At 48.7% G+C, this 26,204-nt stretch overlaps 1 protein-coding gene across 5 annotated transcripts in view; it reads left to right on the plus strand.

The window, feature by feature from the left end:
• Positions 1-26,204, plus strand: part of ZHX2 (zinc fingers and homeoboxes 2) — a 158,387-nt gene that overhangs the window by 20,256 nt on the left and 111,927 nt on the right. For 4 of the 5 annotated variants that reach the window (XM_058275969.2, XM_004482101.5, XM_058275970.2 and 1 more), the window contains exon 2: positions 25,933-26,028. The exons of the other annotated variant lie outside the window; for it this stretch is intronic. The gene's annotated coding sequence lies outside the window, so the exon portion shown is untranslated. The remainder of the gene's footprint in view (positions 1-25,932; positions 26,029-26,204) is intronic. 5 annotated transcript variants of the gene reach the window in all.

Here is a 26,204-nt window from a genome sequence, read left to right on the forward strand (position 1 = left end):
GGACACTACAGGCAAATTATCGTTTTTGATAAATAAGGAAACATTTTCCTGTAAGCTTCCCATAATGACTCTTTGTGAAATGGAGTTTCATAAGTTGAGACTTAAAAACTTTCCTCATGCACAGAATTTTTATTTGAGGCCACGTATTTGGGTATATTGGTGTGATGGTTTGAAACTGTATGGACCCCAGAAAAATACTTTCTTGAAATTAATCCATTCCTGCGGGTGTAGAGCCATTCTAATAGGATCTTTCGGCAAGTAGGATCTTAAGAAGCAACCCACCTCATTCAGGGTAGGTCTTACTCCTCTTACTGGAGTCCCTTTATAAATGAAGGACTAAAAAGGCACAGACAGAAAGAAGGCCTCAGGACAGGAGGGGTCCTGGAGGCCGGAGTTGGGAATCAGTGGAGCACAGAGGCATGAAAAGAGGCCCTGGAGGGGCTAGGCCCATGGAGCAGCTGGAAGCTGAAGAGATGAGGACTGGGGGAGAGGGAGAGATGCAGAGACGGGCATTTTGCCCTGTCAGGTGCTTGATCACCCGCAGCTGAGCTGGGAGAGAAAGTATCTTTAGATGACACCACTGGGTGCCCCATTGCCCACAGCTGCAACTTGGTGAGATGCATCTCTTGATGATGCCTTGCCGTGGACGCCTTCACAGTCTCAGAACTGTAAGCTTTTAACCTAATAAATTCCCGTTATAAACAACAGCACATTTCTCATATATTGCATTGGCACCTCTAGCAGACTAAGAGACTTGGGGAACATGGCGGGGGGGTCTATTTTCATTTCAGAGGAGAAACCAGGAGACTGAGGAACCAGATGTTTAGTGGTCCCCCAGCCCCAGCCCAAAGGAACCTTTGGAGGAAGATGGCTGCCAGTTCCAGAATGCCTTTGTCTCTCTGTTTGGATGAGCTGACGTGGAACTTTTTGGCTATTCTAAAATAAGTCTGTGACCAGGGAAATTCCATTCACAGAGAGAGTGAGGAGGCCTGGGGTTGCCCAGCTCAGCCGCCCCCTGCCTGCCTACTCAGAGCAGGTCGTTCATCCCCCTCTGGGCCTCAGTTTCCCCGCTCAGCGTCGGAGGCCTGCAGGCCTCTGAGTCGCTTTTCCTCCCTGTCGGTTCGGTTTGCTCCTCCGCCGGGTTGGCAGGGCAGCCTTGTCAGGGGCCAGCCTGCGCGCAGGCTCCCTCCGAGCGGCCTGTTGACTCAGGCTTTTCTGGAAGCCTGGTACAAAAGGACTTGACTTTCCACCAAAATTGCCCCACAGAACTGCTGTGACGTTCCCTGGGGAGGCCTGCGTGGTGTTGAGCAAGCTTTCTGCTGGGCTCGGCTCCCGCAGTGGCCAAGGGCTGCTTGTCTGGAACCCAACGCAGTGGGGGCGCAGCAATTTACAGGGAAGGGAGAAGGGGAAAGAGAAAGGGCGCCCAGGGTGGGGCAGGAGAGGGGCCTGCAGATTGGAAGAGTTTAATGGGTCATCTCAGTGAGGGGAGGCTCAAAGCTGTCGGAACTGCCCTTCCCGCCTCCTCCTTCTCTGGAATGCAGTGTTTATTTACTGCTCTGTGGATCCTTGGTTCTCCTGGGGAATCACTTTTTCCGGGGCTGGAGGAGGCTGGCAGATTGTCTCCAAAGAATCCCCCTTTCTCCCCAGAGGTCTTTGGGGCCCAGGGGTGGCGGTGGGAGAGGGTTTTGGAAAAGAGGCGGAAGCGAGCCTGAGAGCTGCACTGGGAAGTCTGAGCGGTCAGCCTGAAGGAAACGCCCCCTCCTTCCCCCCTGCCTGTTCCCAGCCAGGAGAGGGGGTGGGGACTCCCAGGGACGCGTGGGGACTTAAAAGTGAAAGCAGCCAAGCGGAAGCCTACCGGACTTCCCCCTCCCTTCTCCCCACCCCAGGCCTAGCAACCACCCCCGACGACCCCAGGAGCAGAGAGGCGAGGGGCTCCCAGGTTCGTGGGTGGGGTGAGCCAGACTTTGCGGTAAGCCATCTGGCATCTTTTTGTTCAAGACCGTGATGGTGACTTGGGCCCCACCTCAGATTGCGGGCTCTCACTGCTTCCTCCAGGGTCTTGCGGCAGAACTCATGACTTGGCCCTTCTTGACATCCAGGTCTTGACCCTCGTATCACCTCCACGCAGAGGACTTCCATAAAGTAAACCCCCTCTCAATCCCTCTGAGCCAGGGTCTCTCAGCCTCAGCACTAGCAATGTTTGGGCCGGAGAGTCCTCTGTTCTGGGGGTCGTCCTGGGCTTGGAAGGATGGTTAGCAGCATCCTGGCCTCTGCCCGCTAGACACCAGTGATACCCCCCAGCCAGGGTGTGACAGCCCAGAGTATCTCCAGGCATCACCGCAGGTCCTCTGGGGTCCTCCTTCCCTCCCTTCTTCAGAACCACTGGGCTAAGTCACACCTCTGTTTTATTTTCTTCCCTGTCTGAAATGACTTGCTATTTTCTCTCTTGACCCCAGTGTTTTGAAGCCCTGGCAGCACTTTTATTCACCGGAGAAGCTTTGAACTATCCCAATGCCAACCCCACTCCAGGTGGTCTCTGGAGATGGGGCCTGGATATCGATACTTTCTAGAAGCTTCCCAGGTTATTCTGCTGTGCAGCCTGGGTTGAGAACGACTACTCTACCCCCAACCACCCACCCCTCTCCCTCCCCTGCAGGGTAAGCCGGAGGAACAGGTAGGTCTTCCCACATTTATATCCTCAGAATACAAGAGAGGGCCTGGCCAAAACTTCACCCCTTCTTCCAGGAGCCTCCAGTCTTCTGAAAGGCAAATATGCAAATACACAGTTACCCATATCAGGAGATCATTGCTAGACTGGAGGGATCTAGAAAGCAGTTGGACCATAGAGTAAGTTGTTCCTTAAAAGACACTAGAAAAGCACCTACTTTCTCTTAGTGAGATGTTCGACTTGTGTTTTCACACTTGACAGCATCTCAGCCCTGGCATGGTAGGTGTGGCTCCCATTTCCCAGCTGAGTAAACTGGGTTCGGGGAGGTCACCCAGCGTCCTCAGCCAGCCTGGGTTCAGGCCCAAGTCTCTCTCCTGGGAACACCCCAGTTTTTTCCAGCGTGTGGAGCTGGGACTAGAGCACAGGCTCTGGAGCCCTTTGCGTACCCACCTGCTCCTCCCCTCAATCTGCGGACAAGATCCAGGGCCAGAGGTACAGGTCCTAAATCCCGCTTCCGCCGTTAGCCAGCCGTAGACTCAGGTATTCCAGTAACCTCCACACGTTTCCTCAAGGTTACTTCTGAAGTCCTAGCTCTTGCTATGAATCGGACCGTCTTAGATTGAGTTCTGCAGAAGCAGGCCCCGAGACAAAGCTTCAGGCACAACCAGTTTGAGAAGAGAAGGCAGCACTGGTAGCAGAGCCAGCCAGTGAGCCAGGGAAGAGAACGCAGCCAGAAAATGGTGCATGATCAAGCAGGAACCTGCAGTGGGCGAACGGAGCCTAATCCCACTGGGGAGCTCTGGGCAGCAGCATAGAGCACAGGCCTCTTTGTGTTGAGACAGGTACGGTGCTTACTCACCAACTCCCAGCAGCCTCCGCTGTGGGCTGCCTCCCACAAGGGGACGTACGTAGTTGCTGGCACTTCAGGCTGCCATGCTGGAAGTCAAGTGGGCACTGAGTACCAGAGCAAGCCTCCAGACAGGGAAGCACAGGTGCCGTGTGTGCTGAAGTGGAAAGGGCAGGGCTTCAGGGGAAGGGCTCCTCAAAGGAACACCTCTCAACTATTTCAGTTGTCCACCTCATTGATTAAGCACCTGTTGTATACAGAGCCCCATGCTAGATCTGAAGGTGTGAAATAGGAGCTACAAGTCTGCCTTATGGAGCTGGTGGCCATGGGTGGATCACCAGATCACTCCCAGTTATAAGCATCATCCATAGACGTCAGTGCCCCAACCCCTCTCAGCACGGCATTCGTGGCTCGTCGCAGTCTGGACGCAGCCTCATCTCTTGCCAATCCCCGCTCCTCGAATTTTCTGCTTCAGGATTTCTGAGCAAGCTGCTTCTCTCTTTCTGTCCCCACACTGGACCATTCAACCCTTTCATTCTCACTGTCAGATTAACTCCCTATCCTTTTGAATCAGGTTAATATCACTTCCTCCAGCCTCCACCCTCCTGATGCCCTTGGCCTCTATGAAGCCCCAGTTCTTATTCCTATCAGAGTAGCCACCACCCAGGATTGTAATTGCCTCTTGTCTGCAGACTTTCGGAAAGGCAGGCACTTGTGTCCTTTTCCTTGGGCTCTAAAGTTAGGCCCAGGTTTGAAAACTAGACCAGGGTTTAGAGCTCAGGTTCAGTACTCCTTCATTATGAGGCTTGGGGAGGACTTTCAGCCTAGTTTTCTGGTCTGTAAAATAGCTACAGCAACATTTATCTTGTATGAGCATGTAGTGAATCTTAGAGAGAATTCATGAAAACTGCTTAGAACACAGTATGTGCAGATGTCTGGGTTAGAGTCTCAGGAGGAAAGAGATGCTACAGGCAAGTAAGAGTGGGGGCAGTTAAGGGGATCCAGCAAGAGCTGCGGGGGTTCCTGGGCTAGCCACAGCTGGAAGTCCTACATTCCCTAGGCCTGAAGGAGAAGGAGGAGGGGTGGTCACTAAACTCAAGAGAGATGTGGCTGCAGGAGGGTGGCTGCCGCCACGATAATAAGGGATAAGGACTAACGTTTACCGAGTGCCCACTGTGGCCAGGCACTGTTCTAAACATGGGAACTCATGAAAGACACATTTACAGGGTAAGCCACTTAGCAGTTGGGAAACCAGAGGCACAGAAAGATTAAGTCATTTTCTCAGGGCCCCACGGGCAGGGAGGGGGTACAGGATAAACACTTTGACATTCTCCTTTGACCTTCTGATCTGATACCAGTTCCTTCCACGGGTAGAATTCAGCTGGAAGCCAGAAGATAAGGGCACCCATTAAACAGCAGGGTCACAGAGCAGGGTACAGGGTGGATCCAGACGGCAGATGGAAGAGAGCCAACGTGAGAGGCAAGGGGTACATGGGGCTGCCGTTTGGAGTTGTTATTAGATCATCAGAACCTGGGACAATGCCGGGCACCCCGCAGGCAGGCTCAGAGACTTCTCAGTGGAATGAACAAACCACTGACTTATTAACTACAAATTGTAGCAACATCACTTGGGCCCTAAAGAGCATATTTGTTGAATAGTGTAATTGAAAATATTATCCCTTTTCTCTTTTGCTAGGAAATGGTTTCTATATTACCTAAGAGTTTTAATAATATTATGTGTTTGTTGACTTAGTGAATTCTTTTTGACATTTGTTCAGGACTTCTAGACTGCATGGGGGGGGAGCAAAATCGCCACAGTCAGTGTTATAGGTGGAAATAGAAAAATGGAGATTTCCATTCAAATTCAAGTGTCAAGCACTTAGGAGTGGCCTTTCACTGTAGGTTGTGCTCGTTTAACACTTCTGCGGGAGTCCATCCAACCAGGGATTCCTGGTTATAATCATCCACCTTCTCATTTAGGAAGACTGCCAAACTTTAGGTAAGCACCGTCTTTGCTTGTTGACAATATGCTCTTCTTTTATCCATCAATATTCGTCAAATATTTATTGATCACCTCTTATGTGCCCGGTGCTCTTCCAGGCACTTGAAATGCAATGGAACAAAACAGATGCCTGCCATCATGAAACTTACATTCTCAGCCTAGGGAGAGAAAAATAATATGCAAATAATCGTAGTAAGTAAGGAAATCACGTGCTATGCTAGGAAGTGATAGGTGCTATGGAAAAAAAATTAAAAGCCAAGACTGAAGGAAGTTGGGGAGTGAGGATATTTGGAGAGCATGTTCCAGGAAGAAAGTAGCAGGTACAAAGGCCCTGAGGCAGGAGTGCACTTAAGGGTTTCGAAGAAAACACTGAGACCAATGTTACGGGGCAGGATGGGTGAGGGAGAGAGCAGTGGGCAGTAAGTTTGGGGAGACCCTGGGTTCCAATGGCCTTGGGCCTTTGGGGCCATGCTCAGGACTGTCCTTATCAGTGAGTGACCCATTATTTGGTTGCCACCTCCTTAGAAACAATGAGAACATCATTTTCCTTTCTTACAGATGAATAAACTGAGATTCATTGCCCAAAGCCAAAAATTTCTCTTACAACTGAGAAAATTAATACTCAGAGAGAGGGAGCAACTTGCCTGAGACCACAGAGTGGAAAAGCTCGGATCCAGCTGGGACTTGGGTCCCCTGCTTCTCAGTCAAGAATTCTTTCTCCCGTGTCTCTGCCCTGGAAATGGACTTCCCTCAAAGGAGGTGACTCAGGCCTCTCTTGAAGATTCAGATATAGACAGGGAGCTTGTAACGCTATACTTTGCTGCCAGATCTTCTATATTGACTACAGAATTCCCTGCCTGGCAAGTGGTTTGAGGTGGAACATCTGAAGGTAGCTAAGAAGTTAAAGATGTGTTAATATAGGCTGGACAAAGGAAAGAAGGCCCTTGTCTTATAATGTGTCATGGCAGCCGTCAGAGTATCGTCCGCCTTGTATCCATTGTTTCTCCTCTGTTCTGGTCTTTATCTAAACTCTTGACCTGTGGTAACTCATTTATTCCTCACCACCACCCTGAGAGGTAGGTTCTGTCACTATCTTCATTTTATGGATGAGGAAGTACAGAAAGGCACTGTAACTTCCTCAAGGTCACATAGCAGGTACCTAGCTTTGTGACGCCACTTCAGAATCTGCAATCCTAAACCCTCAACTCACCCAATTGTCCAGGCTCAGAGAAGGTTACACCAGCCACAGGATTTTTTTTAATGTTTTTTTTCCTTTCTTTATTATTTTTTTTTTAAATATTACATTCAAAAAATATAAGAGGTCCCCATATACCCCCCACCCCCCTCACCCCACTCCTCCCTCTTTCATCATTGTGGCACATTCATTGCATTTGGTGAATACATTTTGGAGCACTGCTGCACCACATGGAAAGTGGTTTACATTGCAGTGTACACTCTCCCCCAGTCCACCCCAGCCACAGGATTTTGATCACCGAAACTAGACGTGCATTTCCTGGAGGAGGCTGGGGCCTGGATAAACACTGCCTTTCTCTCTGCCCTGTTCTTTCTCAGTAGATGCTTCTCCATGGCAGCTTTGCTTCAGACACAGGGACTTTCAGAATTGGCTGGGCAAGATGACTTTCAGTCACCCCCAGAGGAAAGTCTCTTAGTAGATCCCATCTCTCACCCCCTTTCTGATTTCAAGCACAACTGTTTTGGCTTAGAGTTATTTGAGTAGAGGAAGACTCCATTTCCAGGGATTGAGCCCAGGTCTTGGTCTGTCCTGATCTGTTCATAATGCTGGCGACGGCATAATGGCATTGATGTCAGTAGGCTTGTCACCGCCAGCAATTATAGCCCTCAGTCCTCACAAGTCCTCTGAGAAGTAGGCATTGTTGTTGCCATTTTAGAGAATAGGAAGCTGAGATTCAAGGAGGTTAAATGATTTGCTGGTTCACACAACTGGTAAATTGGTTGGGAAGAGAAGACTCGAACCCAAGTGCAAATCCAAAACTCTCACCACTGTGTGCTGACCGGCCAGCCACACTCAGAATATATCCCTTAAGAAGTCAGGGATAATGAATCGTGGGAAGCCTTTGTGTGCATCCTGTCTTTCTTTCTGAAGACTGGCGTAAAGAGCTGTGGTAAATTCCTAAGGGTCTCTATTGAGACTCAATAGATGTTCAGGAAGGCAGTTTCTTAGATTGGCTCTCCACTTCACTGAGACTGTAGTTATTCTCTGGGAACTAGCTGGCTGTGTCTGGTTTACTAAATTGGACTGCTGAGGGATTGACACCCATTGGCCGTGTTGATGAGTTTGTGTTGATATTACTGTTGTGAAAAAGCACATGTTGGTCCCCACCATCTATATGACTGTGACTGATTTTTTTTTCCTCTTCCATTTCATGCAAGTTTTGCTCACAGCCTGCTTGGCATAATTGACACATTGGCTCAGGCCGCCAAGATTGCCAATGTGGAGACTTGGATCAGTTAAATCAGTTATGACAGATGTGATTATTTACAAGAAAATAGAAGTCACTATAATTAGACCTTCTAAAGAGTACATTTGGGTGGAGAAGAAAAAAGCACAAGTTTAATGTGGCATGATGTATTTGGATTTCAGCCCCGAGCAGGTTCTCTCTGCTCTGTGAAAGGAGGTGTTGGGGTGTCTGACACTCTCTAGCGCTACTGCCATTTATCAATTCTCATGACACAGCTCTTGATAGATGGGAAAGCAAAGGCAGTAGAGCGAGCATTGGGTTTGGTGTCAGGAGAACTGGCTTCAGTTCTCAGCTCACTATGTGTCCTTCACATAAATTAATTTTTTCAGGCATAAAATAGGGATAAAAAAGTCTCCTTACCTCTATCATAGGGATGTGAAAATTAAAAGTGATAAAAGTAAGACAAGGAAGGCACTGAGGGTTAGATGTCCCTGCCCTTCTGGAACATGCCACTCCATCTCTCTGAGCCTTTATATTTTTCATCGGAAAATGTAGTTGAGAATCATCTCGTCCAAGGGATGTGAGGGTTGGAGGAAATGAGATATATAAAAGGGGCTTCAGAAACATTTGTTGCTGTTTCATGCCTCAATCTTTCTATTAATATTTTTATAAATATCCGAAATAATTAGCATTTACTGCTTGTATACTGTAAGCCAGGCACTGATGTAGCCAAAGTAGACTTCTCCATTAGGCACAGTGACACACACCTAGAGTCCATGATACATTTATAGGCTGGCAAAAAATGTCTAATTTTCACTTAGTTCAAAGTCAGGGGAATAAATAATAATAAAATGATACAAAGTTGAATATAAATTATAAAAAACATGATAATGACTCCAGCCTGCATTTTTAAAATTTTTATTGAACTTTATTTCAATTTTGAGGAAAAAAACTGACAAAAGGCAATTTAACAAGTTATGGAAGCATTCCTCCAAAAAAATTCTTTCCACAGCCTGGATTTTATATTCACCTTTATACCAACACAGTTCTAAACACAGTTTTCACTGATCATTTTTCTTTATGGAGGAAGGGGCCCATGAAAGCAAAAATGCCTAGGCTGACAAAAGTCATATTGCAGCTTTGGGTATAGAAGCTTTATGAATGTTAGCTCAGTCATTCTCAGGAAGGTGTTTTTCTTTTTGTTTTAATTCTCATTTTACAGATGAGGAAGGGGAAGTTCAATGAGGTTAAGAAACTTATCCAAAGTCACATGGCTAGTAAGGGACTGCATGAGGTTGAGCAACCACTACAAAATTTCAGGGTTTAAGTAAACATCGGGTTTACGTCTGGCTCACTCGACAATTCCGTCTGTGTATGTTTAGCAGGCATTCTTCCAAACGGTGATTCAGGGATCCGCGCTCCTTGCCTCTTGAGGATCCGTGCCCCACCCCTAGTCCTTGGAACTCTCTCCTCTCAGTTGGCGGGTGGGGAAAGAGAAGGAGACCCTCAAGAAGGCTAGATGGGAAAAGAGAGGCAGAGCCGCAAACAGGAGGGTTTTATGGGCGAGGTCTGGAAATGACCCGTGTCACTCCCATTCAAATGCCATTGACCAGAAAGCAGTCATGTGGCCACACCCAGCCTCAAGGAAGGCTGGGAAATGTAGTCTTCCAGGAGGAAGAGGGGCACATGGCTACCAGGGAGCATTCGCCATGCCTGACAGTGTGATTGTATCGGGTTCCAGCACAACACCAGGGTTCTTTCCACTCTAGTTTGTGGATTCTTGTAACTGTTAGCTTCTACAGATCCCCTTTATGGACTCTTTCCTTCTGCCAGACTTGGCTACGCTCAGTTCCTAATACCAGACCTTTGCCTGTTCGGTCCCAGTTGCTGTGCTGGGCACTGGGAAGAGAGACGTACTGGAGAGCTCCTCCCTGCCCTGGGGGAGCCTCAGACCAGCTGGAGAAGGCTGCAAACAGGTGCTGTGTGCTCTGTGCCCCCTACTCCTGGCCCACAGAACACTGCGGGGTACCTTCTGAAGCCAGTGAATACCTCTTGAGTGTGAGAAAAGGAGGTTTCTCTTGTCTTGGCTGGACGATTAGCCTTGAGCAAGGAGTAAGAGGACGATACCAGAGGATTTGGCAGCACCAAGATGCCATTTGCCAGAAGTGGACTTTGTGGCCCCATCTCTAACCCACTGATGTGTGCTGCCCTCGGACACACCCCTGATGCTAAAGGAGAATGCTCCTGCAGGCCCAATGTCCTGTGGGCAGGCCAGTGACACTGTGACGTCCTGCTAGTGCTATGCTGCTGGGCATCCAGCTCTGCTAGGGTTAGGCCAGAGCAGTCTCTGTTATGAGACCCCCCTAGTCATATCAGAATATCTCCCTTCTCCAGGAATCCTTCCCAGGTCATGTGGCCCTCAGTGTCCCCATCTCCTCAGAACACAGGCCATGTCCACTCGCTTGACTGAAGGTCCCACACTGCCACATGACAGCTCTCAAACTCTCTATCTGCTGTTGATTTCAGAGGCAGGTTAGCTGGGCCCATGTCTAGCGCCCAGTGAGGCAGAGACGCTCCGGAGCACTTTGTAGACGTCATAGGTTCAAACAGCATTGCATTTACTCAACTCTTCACATTTCATCCAAATTTATACCCAGGACTGGGTGTATGCTAAGGAGAGACTTGGTACCCAGGCACCAACCTTCTTTCTTTTCCTTTGAGGATGGGAGAGGCACACTAAGAGCAAAAAAATGCTTTGCCTGGAGTCCTCTAAAATATTCATGACCATTTCCCTGGTCTTGAAGGTACAGTCACATTTGATGCCGGTATCTGTATCAGAGACGAAGCAGCCTCAGTCAGACCTCGTTCAAATCCCAGAGCTGCCACTTGCCAGCTCACTGTTGCTGGACACGTGACCTCTGTCCTCTCTGCCTTGTGGCAGAGAGTCAAATCAGGATGCCTTGTGGCCAGCAAGCAGAGCGAGTGGCCGGGCGGTTTAAATGGACCCCACCGAGACCTCCCTTGGCATGCACTCCTCCTCCAGTGCCCTGACAGGCTCTCACGCAGGCGCAAAACCTTGCCTGAAAATGTGTCTTGCGAGGAGACTTGGCATCCAGGACGCACCCTGTGAGGAATTTGTTTTGTTTTAATGCCGAGGACGTTTGCATGAAAACAGGATCCTCGTTGCTTAGGAATTGATCAACTCCGGCTGCTGCTTTTCCCTGGTGGATGTGCCAGTCCCAGATTTGTCACAGGCAAGAGGGTATCGGCGAGGACGATGGGACCACCACAGCTGCAGAACTGTGGCCTCTCCGGGAGGGTCGCAGAGATCACAGAGTGAAAAGAGACTTGGGAGCCGGTCCCAGGTGGCAGACAGCTCCCAGGTAGACGTTGCCCTGGGCCAGAGGACCCCGGCAAGAGGGAAGATTTTCTGTGGGTCTACTTTTGTTCTCAGATGCTCATGGCAGAAGAGAAGGAAAAGGAAAAGGCCTGTAAGATGCGACCACCTGCAAGGAACTTAAGGGCCATCTGCACAGAGACAGACACCGGCACACGAGAAGATGCGATGACTAGGTAAAAAGTAACCACCACAGGTATGAGTGATAGGAACCCATACCTGCACCAGACAAGTTGGAAGTGGGGAGCTGGAGAGACCTCAGCTGGGTAATCGTGGGCAAGTTGCTTAACCACTCTGTGCCTCTGTTTCTTCACCTGCAAAATAACACCCATCTCACAGGGTGGTTATGAGGATTAAGTGAGATGTTTATGTATTACGTAAGCCCTCAGTAAACCCAAGCCATTATTGTTACTAATAATTCATAATATTATTAGATGCTTTCCATGCTAAGGAAGAGATCTCTGGATGGCCATAGAAGCCTTTTTGGAGGAGGGACTTGAACTCGATTTGAAAAGAGGAGACAATGATGATCAGAGACCTGTTGAAGAGAGTGTTTGTTCAGGGCACACCTGCCTCCAGTGTGGACAATTCCGAAGAGGGTTTTCAAGACACCATCCAAGAAACTGAATTAAAATTGCCCCAAATGAAGTGGAGGAGGCTTCTGGCTCTCCTGCCCCTTGGGTCGCCTGTCCGTCCGCCCAGCCCCATGGCATCAGTGTAAGAAGGACAGACAGAAGAGCCAAGAGTGGGAACTGGACCAGCTAAGTCTCCCTCTCGCCTCCAAGCTTGGCTTCCAGAAGGTAGTGATGTGATGGTGTCCAAATTCCCATGACAGCCGGACCCCTTTCTCTTTTGAGGGTCCTGAATATATGCTAATCAAAGCCGAAGGCCAGGGAGTGGCTGTAGCTCAGTGGTTGAGTACCCGCTTCCCACGTATGAGGTCCTGGGTTCAATCCCCCATAACCTCCTTGAAAAAGAGGCTGAATGCCTGCAGAAAATATCTTCTTGGCTGAAGCCACACTCCAGGTCTTGGCTCGCTCACCCTCCCTGGGCTTCCTCTCGCATCTGCTTCTTGAGGGACGCCCATAATCCAGCTTTCCAAGCCCTCCAGGCTGGCGAGGCCGCCGCGGGCCTCAGTCGCATCACACTGGAAACAATTGAAAACCATTTGGCAAAAGGAAGGGTGATCTAATGTTTTAGAGCAAGAATATATTTTTCCTCGCCATTCGCATTCAAACCGCTGGGTAAAAGGCCGGCCGCTTTCGATGCGCCCTCCGCCCGGGACCCCGCGGTGCCTGGCTCCTCTTCCCTGTCTCACAGGGATCCACAGGGCTGTGGCCCTGGCCTCCTCGTGCGCCCGGGAGGTGCAGATCTGGCCGTCACTGCCCGATTCGCCAGGCTTCTGTGGGTCCCCCAGAAGGAAAGGCGAGACACCCGGGCCTGTGGAGAGGCCCATATTTAGAGCCCGGGGAATGTGGGCCTCTGGCAAGCAGCCTGGAAAAAATGGCCGTGTTCTGAGGGCGAACGCCGCCTAAGTATAAATAGCTCCCGCCTCCCTCCCCTTCCAGCTTGCTGGGTCTGCCACCCGAGGACTGACAGTTTAAATTCAAGAGGACCGAACAGGACAGGGGCGGGCAGCGGGGGCGAGGGGGATGCCGCGTCGTGCAGTCAGTTCAGCTGCTGTCTCGGGATTACTAAGGAGAATTGTCACCACCGGTTGGGGCCAAGAGCAGGGTGCATTTGGGGGTAGCGGGATGACTCCTGATTTAACGCATGTTTATGAGCCAAGCAGGCATTGAAGGAACACTCTGCATGAGATGATTGTATAGGAGCTTTAGCACCTTTCAAAATAAATAAAGACCCAGCTGCCCCGTTCATTATAAAAGGTTTCTCTCTAACTCCGAAAGGTCAGCTGCTCTGGCTTCCAAATCACAGCTTAGGCCAGTGGCCCACAAGGCCCATCCTTGGACTCTCTTCTAGAGGATTTCTCAGTGTGTTTTTGTGTTTCCCCGACATGGAAATAGGAGGGGCGCTGGCTCTTTCTCTGCAGTCCTCCGCACGTTTCGCACACCTCCGGTGATGAATCGAAAAAGCTTAGAAAATAAAGGAACGCGGAGCCATTCACACCTAGGGAACAGGGAAGGGTGGGAGCTGTTCCAGCAAATTCTGAATTCTAGAAGAGAGACGGGCTGATTCTGTGGGGACCACTGCCCTCTATGTGTCCTCGGTGCCGCTGGACGCTCCTGGGAACCCGCTGCCCTGTCTCCTTTGCTGGCGAGCCTCCTGGGGCAGAAGCTGGAGGAGCTCTGCTTGGCACTAGGAGTGGGCAGCGTGTGCGGGTACGTGCTGAGGGCTGGGGCCCCTCCCTGGGCTTCTGTGCCTCCCTTTTGTCCTTTGTTTGGGCGGTTGTGGCATTGGCTTTCATAGCAAGGGTTTGGAAATGGGTTCATTCATTGGCGTCTCCTCTCCCAACTTTATTGTTGTCATTTTTTGTGTGTCCTTTGGAGCAACATTTGTTTTTAAGTAAAAAAACAAAACAACCTGAGGAGGAACGGGCAAATCTTTGTATCTTCTGGATGGTCCTCAAAAGATGATCGCAGGACCGCACAGAAGGCAGCCAGCAAGGAGATGTGAGGGGTGAGTAGGTGGCCACTGGGACTTGACCCACAGTATTAATTTAGGGTGACCATCTAAGGGAGTGGTTTTTAAACTGTGTTTCAAGGGTCCCTCTTGGCAGAGGGGTTTGTGGGGTGTATCCCTCACCAGCCCTCACCAGTGCCCCAGAGGCCAGCACAGATGGGGCTTACAGACCCTCACCCCTATTTTGAACAAAGCGGCTCCACGCTCAGCTATCTAAGTATTAGACTACAGTTATTTAAAAATGGACTTAAATAAAGTTTGGAAGCCAATATTGTAACTAGTTCAACCCTTTGAGCACTAAGTAATTAAAAGCCCGGAGAGGGGCGGTGATTTTTCCAAGGTCGCCCCCCAAACTCATGACCTCTGTTTGGCTTGCTACCATGACCACGGTTTTGTTATCGGCAGGAAAATCCCAGAGTGTTGGAACTAGGATGGGCCTTCAGTAACGGAAACCTAAGACAGTGATGGGATTTGCTCAAAGGCCAGTCGGTGGCCCACCTGGGACCTGAAAGCCATCCCAGTTGCTCATAAAAAGAGGCATGATTTGCCTTAAGAACCCCAAATGGCAGTATTTGACTCAGTGAGGACAGTTTCCCAAGGGAAGTGACACTGTCCTGAAAGGACAGGGGCGACTGGTGACAAGAGGACGAGGGGCAGCAAGGGCTACGGCGGCAGAGGACTGTCAGGCGCCTCAGCCCAGAGCTCATCCGGCCGTGCCCGGGAAGCAGAGGCTCAGGAAAACGACAGCCCCGGGTGAAGACTGTTGCCATCTGTTTCTGCACTGATGGCTCACCAGGCAGAATGGGCACCAGGAGTGACATCCCACCTGTCACGCGAGGCCCCATCCGGGGGCTTCCCAAGAGGTCCTCGGGCAGAGATGGGGCCCAGATTATCCTGAACAGAGCTGCTGCCGGGAGAAGCGTCTGCGCCCGCGGCTGCGCTGGGCGGGCAGGGGCCCGGGCGGGCGTGCTGGAAGGTTTGCTGCAGCAGGACTTGAATACATAATGTACCTCGTCCGCCTTGAGCTGTGAGGAAGTCCAGATGGCCTCCTCTAGGCAGGAGAGGACATCCGCAGAGACGATATGGCGCCTTTTCTGTAAAACTCCCTGAGGTTGTCTTGGGAAGAACATTCCTAACCCTCACAGGGCGTGGACTTCCCATGAATATAGGGTATGGCCTGGTTGGGGCCCAGCGCCTGCACCTGGTCCTTGAGTGCAGAATTTATTCTCTTATCAGGACTGACAGAGGGCTTGGCTAAGGATCCTCGGAAATACGGACATTAGTGATTGTCACTCAGACACACTGAAAAAGTAAATAAATGTTCTTGACAACATAACCTCCCAGGAGGAGTCTTGATCTTAGAATGAGCTCACCTGGAGAGATGAAAAACCAGCATCTGCTCGTGCCTGCAGAGGTCACTGCATCTGGTCATGAGCTGAACGTATTCTCCGTTTCGTGAATTCAGCTGTGGAGAGTGTGTGGCATACTTTATCCACCCTGGAGCGGGGCAGCGACCTCGCAGGCACCCTGTCCTCTGATAGGCATTTGGAGGAGGCGCGGGGAGCCCTACCTAAAATGTCATCCTTTGCAGTGCTGGGATTCCACAGTCTCAGACCTCAGACGGGAAGCTGGGGCCTGCTGGGAGTGTGCAGGTGCACACTTCAGCTTTCTCAGTGCAAGCGTTTGTCTCAAAGTCCGGCGAGATGCTCCACGGCAAAAGGGTTCAAGGGCGTCATTTGGGGAAATGCCGCAGGCAGGTTCATCCTGCATGTAGGTCTCTGCTCAGAAAGCAGAGCTTCCCAGACCCCACTGTCTAAAGCAGCCACCGTACAGCCAGCACTAACACCTCTATTCCCGACCTGCTCCTTTCTTCTTCAGACTACGTTTTTGTCCTGCTTGTGTTTTTACGTTTGTATTGTCTGTCTGCTTCACACAGTAGGGACCTTGTCTGATTTGTTCAGTCCTGGATCCCTGGTGCTGAAAACCACCTGCCTGATTCTGTAAAATATGCTTCCAGTGGGCCAACGAGCCAATTAGTAATTCAAACCCTCAGGGCTCCTCCAGAGATAACTTTAACTTAGCGCGATATTTTTCCAGACTTCTTTCCCCTTTCTGGGTCTGGCTCCTCTTGTCACTCAGCCTCAGTCACATTTGGGGCTGGCCCTGACCACCACCTGGGGAGCGGCAGCCCACCCACCCCACCCTGTCTCATTATTGTGTTTCATTTCCCTTATAGCACTGGTCAGCTGCAGAGATTAACTTGGGTCCTTATCAGTTCACCTGTGTGTCAACTCACTTCCCGAAAGACCTCCACAAGGACAGGGACCTGGCTGTCCCATTCACCACTGACAGTCAGGGCCCAGGACAGTGCCTGGTGCAGGCTCAGCCAAGATCCGCTGACCCCCATTAGCAGCCCAGAGAACTTAAATCCCACCGAACAAGATCTGACTTTGCTGACCCCCATTAGCAGCTCGGAGAACTTAAGTCCCGCCGAGCAAGCTCTGTGTTCTGTCAACCCTAGCAGCAAGTTGTCAGCCATTCTAGTACAGTGGCTGCTCCTTTTCCACAGAGACAGAATGCGTCAGAACTGGAAGGAACGTTAGAGACCATCGAGTCCGGTGCTCTCGTTTTTCAGAAGAAGAAATAGAGGCCTGGAATGGACAGTTAGTGCCAGCATGGTTCGGGCCCCCAGGCCTCCCATCTCATACTCTGGTTCTCCTGTATTAGTGCCCTGTTGCTGCTGTAACAAGTGAGAGTGAACAACACGAACTTACTGCCTTGTGGTTCTGGGGTGAGAATCCAGGTGCCAGCAGGGCTGCTCCTTCTGGAGCCTCTGGAGGAGAATCCATCTCCTGGCCTCTTTCAGTTTCTAGAGGCTGCCAGCATGCCTCGGCTCGTGGCCCCCTTCCTCCTTCCAAGTCAGCAGTGGCCAGGTGAGTCTGTCTCAGATCACGTCATTCTGACATGAGTCCCCTACCTCCCTCTTTCCGTTTAAGGGCCTTTGTAATTGATTGAGCTCATGCAGGTAATCCAGGATAATGCCCCCTTTCAATGGCCTTAACGCAATCACATCTGCAGGTCTCCTTTGCCATGTCAGGTGACATGTTCACAGGTCCCAGGGATGAGGACATGGGTTTCTTTGGGGCTATTATTCTACCCCCCATACCTCCCATCGCACTGTCTGCCTTTTGGTGCATCCTTGAGGCAAGCCCTTGTTCTCTCTCCTTATCCACCACTGCCCAGCACTTCCTGCACTCTTCCTCTGCCATCGTACTTGTCACATTGCTTTGTACCTTGTTCAGTGACTGGCTGCCTGGCGAGACCACAGCTTCTCAAGGGCAGGGCCGTGTCGTCTTTGTGCCCAGTCATTAGCACATCCCTGGTGCTCAGTAAGCCCCTACAGAATACTGGTTGCCTTTCCTGAGGTTGAAATGATCTGTCTCCATTTCACTGTACCCCCTCCCTGTTCAGTGAACCGAAGGGGTCTCCTTCCAAGCCCTGGTGCTTGGGCTCTGCTGTGGAATGGGGCCTCGCAGAGGTCAGAAGAGACCCTGGCTGTTTCCATGTTTTTAATTCCCTGCAGTATTTACATATGAAAACATTAAACTGGATTACAAAAGCTATAGATCTGTAAAATAGTTAAATCAGCAAGGTAACCCTTTGACACCAAAATATTATTCAATAGAATTGTGCTATATATCAACTTATCACACAATGCATATTTAAAATATATTAACTCAGTGTATTCTGTAGAAGCTATAGTCGCAAACTCAGGACTGCCTTCCACATATAGTTGTGTCTTGTGCAGACTGTGTCAAAAATTTAAATCTGATTCTCTCTTGTGAATGAGACACCTGATCTCTCCAATCCTCCATCTCTTGGAAGGCCCTCCTTAGAAGAAATTTGGATGACAAGGTCTCTAGGATCTAGTTTAATACTTTAGATCAGACCTTGGGCGCGTCACGTCCCTCACTTGAAATTCTGTGTAACCCCTCTCAAGAGGTGTTCAGAGGACTTGATCTCTGAAATGTCTCTTCACCAGCATTCTTTTACCTTCAGGGATTGGTGATGGATTCTGCCACCTGGTTTCTGGTAGAATCAATCTTTCTAACGTAACCATGGCAACGGTTTTATTTCTGGCCTGAGCCAATAAGTTATTGACCATCCATTCCCAGATATCATACCAGATATATTTTCTGCTCCCTTCAGTGATTCTTAGCCTTGCAGAATCCAAGTCTGACTTCCCCATGCAACTGAGTCTCCCCTATGCTCACTCTGGAACGTTCCCACTACGCGTGTCAAGTGGCAGGCTGGGTGGGTGAAAAAGTGTGAAACGCCCTGACTTTGAGGTAAGTCTGATAGCTTTTGGAAAGAAAGGAGGACCTATATATATGTGTGTGTGTGTATATATATATATACATATATATCAACAGTTGAAAACAATTTGGATGTTTGTGTTGTGTGCTTTTCTGAACCTGTGTTCTATTTTGCAATAAAAATAAATTTTAAAAATCACAAATAGACCAAGCTGAATAAATTGAGTCCTCGCTCCTCAGTTCAGCCAAGAACCTTTCACTTGCACCCGAGCTCTTTCAGGCCTGCTCTTGTTCCATGGTCTTCATCAAGCTTCCTCTCGCCCCCCGCCCAGCATGGCCCCTCCACGCGCTGAACTCCTAGAGCTTCTATACCTCGACTGGTCCATGCATTCATTCATTTGCTCATTATTTATCAAATTGTGACTCTCCTTCTGTTGCCCTTGATGACATGCAGTGTAGCAGAGTAAAAAGGGCACAGCCCCGGCGGCCAGGGACCTGGGCTCAAGCCTGTATTTGTCTAGTCTCCCTCGTAACCTTTCTGGACCTCAGATTCTTCATTTGTGAGGTGAGGAACCTGTACTAGGCCAGGCTTGCAGACTCAGATGCTTACAGAGGCCAGGCAAGTAAAGGAAATGAAGGAGGCTGGCCAGAGGAGTGTAATAGGGAATAGTGGTGGCTGTGGCAAATTGGTGAGTCCATGCTCGCTGAAAAGGGACAGTTGCCACTCAGCTCTAGCTCGTTATTCCCATGCAGGTGTGAGGGCTCAATACTGCCAGATAGTCTTTTCTTCCCCCAAGAAATGTTGGAACTCTTGATTTTTATGGGAAGTTACCAAAATGTTTAAAATATTACATATGTCTAAGAAAAGACTTTACAGTTTTATGGGCCAAATCCAGCCCCCAAATTCACCAGTTTGCAGGCCCTGGGCCAGAGACTCCATAGAGTACATTCCTGCTTTCCTCCTCTGATAGCTGGGCACCCTGCCATGCATGCCTCCCTTGCTTTGGGCATGGATGTGTGTCTCTCCCACTGCAGTCAAAGCATAGACTTACATTAATCACTTAGTTGTCGCTGGCAGATATATAAGTGCTCAATAAATGGGAGCTATGGAGGGGTCAGATCCACATGTTGTACTGCTGAGCTCACTCCCAGGACTGGTACAGAGCTGGCTATACAAAGTAGTCCCCAGGAACGGGTGCTTGTTAAATAAATGGGAACCTCACATCTTAGTGATATGCAGCCTCTGGTAGGAAGTGGGTGCCAGAAACCCATGCTACTTGGAATATTTGGTAAAGAAGCTGATTCACCTAAAATCTCTAAGAGACAGCCCTGGTCTGTCATTTCTCCTCCCCCTTAGGCCGGTAAGAGAAATGGAGTCCTGCGGAGAGCAAGTTGACACCATTTAAAGCTGGGCTGCGCCAGCCCCTTCAGGCCTAAATTCATTTGCTCCTGTAAGCACTAAGTTTCTCTCTCGCCTTTTCTTATTCCCTCCTTCATTGCCCCCTGCGATGAACCAGGAAGAGTTAAGGGACAACTCAAGGACACATCTTACTTACCAGGGGCAGGACTTGGGCTCTCTGCACGAAAGAAGCCCATTATGCCCCCAAATCTGCCACTCTAGGAGTGATCGCACCGTCAGCAGCTGAAGGCAGTAGTACAAAGAAACGCTTGAGCCCAGTGCATCACCCCCTTTTCTTCATTGGCGGGAAAATGGGCCATTAATCTTGCCTCACCCAGTTTCCGCCAGCCCTGCCTTTAGCCTCCAATGGAGAGGGGCCCCAGTTTGCAGCAGATTTCTCTGCTGGACACTGCCACAATATATTAGCATATTTTGCATTTAAAAAGGACCTGCAAAATGAATTAAATGATTGGCATAGTGTTTCAAAAGGTTTTTCCAAACTATTAGTAATTGTGTGGTTTTAAATTCACCATTCCTGCCTGAAATGCCCTCGGCTTGGCAGCCAGTTTAATCAGGAGACATTGTACCAGGCGAAGGCATATTTTAAGGTTCATGATACCTGGTGATTGCCTGAGTGATACTTGGAGACTTACTAAAGAGAACCTTGTCCTAGTTTTCCGGCAGAGCTTGCAGTTCATTTTACCTCCTTCCAGAGCAGAGATTTACACCAATTCAAAACCCTCTTTTTCTGAGGGCCTGGGGTCAGCCCTGTGACAGTCTGCTGAGGCACCCACAGTGCAGATGGTATCCGAATCCTGGCTGGACACAGACCTGACAGAGGCGGAGCTTGGGGGCAGGTGCCAGCTTTGACACTCAACGCACATGGCACTGCTGTGGGAGGACAGGTGGAGACTCGGAACATGCCTGGAAGAAAGGCTGATCTGGACCACACTTTCTTGTACAAGTGAGAGAGATGGACGTTGGAAAGAATGTTAATCGCCCAGGGTCACAAATCTTTTTTTATTTTATTTTATTATGGTAATATGTATAAATAAAATTTCCCATTGTAACCACTCTTCAGGGTAATTCAGCGGTATTAATTACATTCACAATGCTGTTCTACCATCACCACCATCCATTACCAAGACTTTTTCCATCACCCTAAACAGAAACTCTTTGCCCTCTAAACAGTAACTCCCCACTTCCCCTAACCCCAATCTCTGGTAACCTCTAATTCATTTGCTGTCTCTATGAATTTTCCTATTCTAGATCTTTCTTATAAATGAAATCATACAACATGTGCCTTTTGTGTCTGGCTTCTTTCCCGTAGCATAATGTTTTCAAGGTTTGTCCATATTGTCACATATCAGAACTTCATTTCTTTTTATGGCTGGATACTATGCCATTGTATGGATATACCACATTTTGTTTATACAGTCATTTGTCGGTAGACAGCTGAGTTGACACAAGCCATCTTTATTCTCCATGAGCAGAAATCAGATCACCTGACTCAGTCCAGATTTCCTATTTTCACAAGTTCATAGAAAAGAAAAATTGACTAAGAGATGAGGGTCTGGGGGTGGACAGCGTTCCTAGAAGGGGATTAGGAAGATTGAGGTGGAGGAACATAGAAAATGACAAGCTGTGGGGAAACCTTAGGTGTTCTAGAATAACAGAGGATTGTTACTGCTCATTGTAATAATAGTAATGGCAACAATTGCTAGCCTTTGAGTGCTTTCCCATGTCAGGCACAGTGGCACACATGTGCTGTGCATGTGTTCTCATTTCATCCTTACACAACTCTGTGGGGGTGTATTTGTTCTTAGTGTCCTGTTTTTCAGAAGAAAAACCTGAGGCTCAAGAGATTAAGTAACTTGCTAAAGGATGCCCAGACAGGTCTGACGTCTTTAGGTAAACAGGAGAGAACCCCCTAGTACATGATCAAGAAATGGGAGTATCACATTTAGCAACCCCCTGGCAAGTATTAAGAGCAGAGACCAGACTGGGGAAAGAAAAGCTGGAGCACAGAAGCGGGCTGGGGGCACCTGGAAGGGGCCAATGGAGCTGGAAGCTACCAGTCCAGGGAGCAGATCTAGAGTATGGATAGTTTCATAGCAATCATTAAACACTGAATTGCATCAAAAAGCTCTAAAATATTTACTTACTCTGAGCTAGCCATGGAATGGAATATTATACAACTATTTAAACAGTGGTTATGAGACTGCGCCATAATAAGGAGAGATGCTTGTTATGGGCATTAGGTAGAGCAAGCTGTATATAAAATGTATGAATAGTAGAATTATATTTTTCAAAGAATCTAGATGCACCCAAAGTCAGAGAGGTTAAGTAACTTGTCCAACATCACACAGCTGGTAAGTGGGAAGCCAGGTTCCAGAGTATGTCCTCTTAATCACACTTACACCTATAATGCTGAGGCCATCTTGGGACACATTTCAACTCCAAATCTGCAAATCCAATCTTTTAATCTGCAAAATTTTGTACTTTTGCCTTTAAATAAGATCTTTACCTTTTACCCTCATTAAAGAGCTTCAAGAATTTGTAACAGTGCTTAGAACTGGTTTTTTTTTTTTTTTCCTCCCTTCCTTTCAAAATGTCTTCCCTTTCTAAGGAAGTGTAAATCTCTGTGGGACAGAAGATGAAAATAAGAATGATACGAAAACTATCCCACCTCATTCTAGCAGCTGGGGAAGGAATTCCCTCTCCTTGAGCACTTGTAAAGACTCTCTTAGTTTCCGAGCTGCAGTCACAAATACCGCAGAATGAGTTGCCTTAAACGATGGGAATGCATTAGCTCACGGTTTTGAGGCTAGAAGTCCACATCGAGACGTCAGCCAGGCAGTGCTTCCCCTCAGGGACTGTGGCCGCCTGGGCCTGGCTGCAGCCGTGCTTGGGGTCCTTGGCCTTTCTGCCACATGCTGATGTCCCCTCCTTTCTCTTCCGGGTGCACTGACTTCTGGCTTTGACCCTCCCTGGTAGATTCTCTCTGCCGCCTTCTCTAGAAGCCTCCCGAGATGGAATGAAGACCCATCCTGATGGGGTGGCCGCACCCTAACTAAACAGAGCATCTCCACAAGGTCCTGTTGACCGTGGGTTTCACACCCACCAGGATGGGTTAAGTAAAAGAACATGTTTTTCCGGGGTTCGTCGTAATTAAGCATAGGAGACCCAGTTCCACCTTCAAGAGCTATGAAATGGAAAAGGTAGCTGGAGAGACCAGGTGGAGAAAAGGCCATGCGGCAACAATTATAAAGCAGTAGCTCCAGGACCCGAGGCTGTGAATTTTAAGAGTGTCAAAATGATACAAAATAAATGGCCCCAGATGGAATTAAACTTGGAAGATGGTTTGCATATAGAGAAGCAACGTATGGAAACGTATGGAGTGGCGTTTTGAAGTAGTGATGGCCCTAGACTGGCGGAAGGAATGGCATGGGTCAGTTGTGCAAGGGGACCTTTCAGTTTTGGTGCCAGCGCAGAGGATTTGTTGCTCTACACAGTGAGAATCTGAACAGGCTACTCTGGGGACTTGAGCCCACTGAGTCTGAGGATGGCTGAACAGCCAAAGGAAGGCTCCCATGCCCAGCTGATACCAAACCCCTGCTTTGATCTGCAACCTCATCGTGGAAGTCATGTGAGATGGGGAAAATTATTTAATAAGCTTGTCCTACTGCAACCCCCAACAGCTTTCAAACGCCCACCCTTCTGCCCAAAACAGGAGCCCGTTTAATGCAATCACTGACGGATCTCCCAGTTCGTACTTGGTGGTCAAAACTGACTCAGGAGCATCAGCCAAATTAATTTTGCAAATTCCTAGCAGGTGTGCATGTGGGAAACAAAGGACGAGAACTGGGGGTTTAAAAATGCATTTCAGAAGTGCTACCACCATTAGGGCTTCATTTCAGTCCCTTGGGGTGGCCACCAAGTAAACAGCTTAATTTCCATCCCCGCTGGAGGTACAGAATGCAGCCTTCACACTTGCCAGCAGATAAATGTCTCCTGTCTCTGTCGGTGCTTAATGGCTTTTAGTAGAGTTAAGGCTGGGAAAGAAGGAACCGACTTCCTCTTACTGGGTAAAATTGAAACACTAGGGAGACAGTTCCATTTCAGACAGACCTCTTCTCAGATTACAGATCCACAGCCTGGCCAACTCCCTTTCAGCTCATTCTGGTAAAGTGGAAGGCAGAGGCATCCCAACTTGGAGTTGAAGGGGTGAAAGAGACTGATGGGCTTTGTGTTTGCGACTTGTCGGCAGAGGAGATTTGCATTCCTAATAAAGGCCCTGCATGGGTGTGTTTCAGCCCAGGGTCTGCGTGTCTCCAGCTGCCCACAGGCTCCGTTTGCAGGGAGCAAGAAGAGGGTTCAGCATCAGCAAAGGCTGTAAGGAAGAGGGGAGAGCGCAGGATGGTGGGGCGATCGGGGCACTTTTGGGGGAGCCATTAAAATGGTACTGTAGTAAGCTGCGAGCACCCTGGCACGTATTCCCCATGGGCCAATCCCTTGCCCGCCCCTTGTCTCTGTAAAAGCAACTCTTTAAATGTTTCCATCTGAGACTTTGAGATTGATCGTTTCTCGGAAAAGAAGTAATCAGCCATGTCCATCCAGCATTATTTATACAGTAGAAAACTGGGAAAAGAAAAGTAATGTCCAAAAGAGGTGAATGGTTAAATGAATCAGTGATTAAATAAGAACCCCATTAGTCGTACAATAAGCCTAGTTAGTAATGGAATAAGGACAAAAAGTGATAAATGTTAAATGAAAAAAAGCAGGATGCATGCTGTCTATATCATTTTTAGTTTTAAAAAATAAACACAGAGTCCCGGGGTCTCCCGGTGAAGGCAAGCTGGCCCGCAGCACCGCAGAGAGCCGAGAGCAGACAGCGAGCGCAAACAAGGGAGGGGGGGGCAGTAAAAAATAAAGTAAAATAAAATCTTTAAAAATAAATAAATAAACAAACACACCCAAGGATGGAAATACAGCACAATGTTAACCCTGTCCATCCTGAGACGCTGAATCAAGGATGATTTTTTTCTTCTTTTATCTCTAAATTTCCTATAGGATATATATTTTTATTACGAAAGTTATATGTCAGAGCAGGAAACCATCATGCAGCCTCTTTTTCCCTCTTTCCTTGCTCTTTTTTAATCTCGCCCTGCCCGTGGAACCAGCCGTGTCCCATCCAGCCGAGCATTCTACTGCTAACGGGTCACAGAGCAAACGGCAGGATAAGACAGAACCTGAGCGTGTCCAATTCCCCTCATTCGTCGGTTCACCCACCCATGAGTTCATGTAAACCCTCCTTGAACTCGTTTATATTTTGATCTGGTCCAGCCTCTCAGGCTCAACGGGTTCCATGTGTTTTCCAGCCTCGGTGTGAAGTGGCGGAAGCCTGCCCGGCACGAAGCCTCAGATGACCTCCTCTGGGCGCCACCTCGTCCTCCCGTTTTTGCATTTCTAGTATTAGGGGAAGAAAATAAGAACAGCAGTGACACATTCACCATGACCAAAGCACCCTTGCAGGCACGATGGATTTTGTAGCATTCGTAGAATGCCCGTGTTGGAAGAGGCCTCAGAAATTGTTTTGGCTGGTGTTTCCCTAAACGCCCACTTAGTGGAAGCCGTATCCAGGCTAGGGGAGTACTGGTTGTGACAGGTTTCATTTTGCTTTCGTTTGGGGCTGAAATTGGATAACAATGGTTGCTTTGTTTTGATCTGAACCCAGCAGTTATGCATATGTCTAGTTACTTTGCTAATGGAGACATTAATAGATGAGAGGTAGACCTCCAGAAATTCAGGGTCTGAAGAAGGTGAGCATCGGTGGGAGTCGGAATCTGAAAATTCTGGGGCAGACCTGCAGGGTGGACAGGGCAGGAATATTCCAGCACCACCTGATGGATGAGAAAATGGACCCTCTGAGCGGCTGCCTTACCCCAGATGGGGCACTGGACTAGACCCCCAGGTTATCGAAGACTTGAGCTGATTCCAGACCTTCTAACCTGCCTCTGTTTAAACCAAAGTCCTGAAATGTGTTTTCTGACCTGGGAATAATTTAGTAGACTTCGAATTTGTGCACCCTCCAACTTCTGTCTTTCTTTCCAGATTGAGTCCTCAGTGTAGAAAATGATCACTTTATTAGCCCTTGATTGCTTTGATTGCTTTTCTAGATCCTTTCATCTTTCCTAAACCATGGAAACACATATTTTTCAGGTTCAGTCGAGTACACTGGGCAAGAAGGTGGGCTGCAGAACCTGACAGCCTACATCCCAATCCTGGCTCCCCCCACTCACCAGCTGATGACCCCAGGTGAGTGGTTTAACTTCTGAGCATCAGTTTTTCCAACTGTAAAATGGGGATACCGGTAGCATCTGCCTTAAACGGAGTGCCGTTGTGAGGTTTATTTTTTTTGAAGATTCATTTTTTTATTTATTTCTCTCGCCTCGCCCCCCATTGCCTGCTCTCTGGTTCCATCCGCTGTGTGT

The sequence above is a fragment of the Dasypus novemcinctus genome, chromosome 14, assembly GCF_030445035.2.
Source record: "Dasypus novemcinctus isolate mDasNov1 chromosome 14, mDasNov1.1.hap2, whole genome shotgun sequence".
Taxonomy (NCBI): domain Eukaryota; kingdom Metazoa; phylum Chordata; class Mammalia; order Cingulata; family Dasypodidae; genus Dasypus; species Dasypus novemcinctus.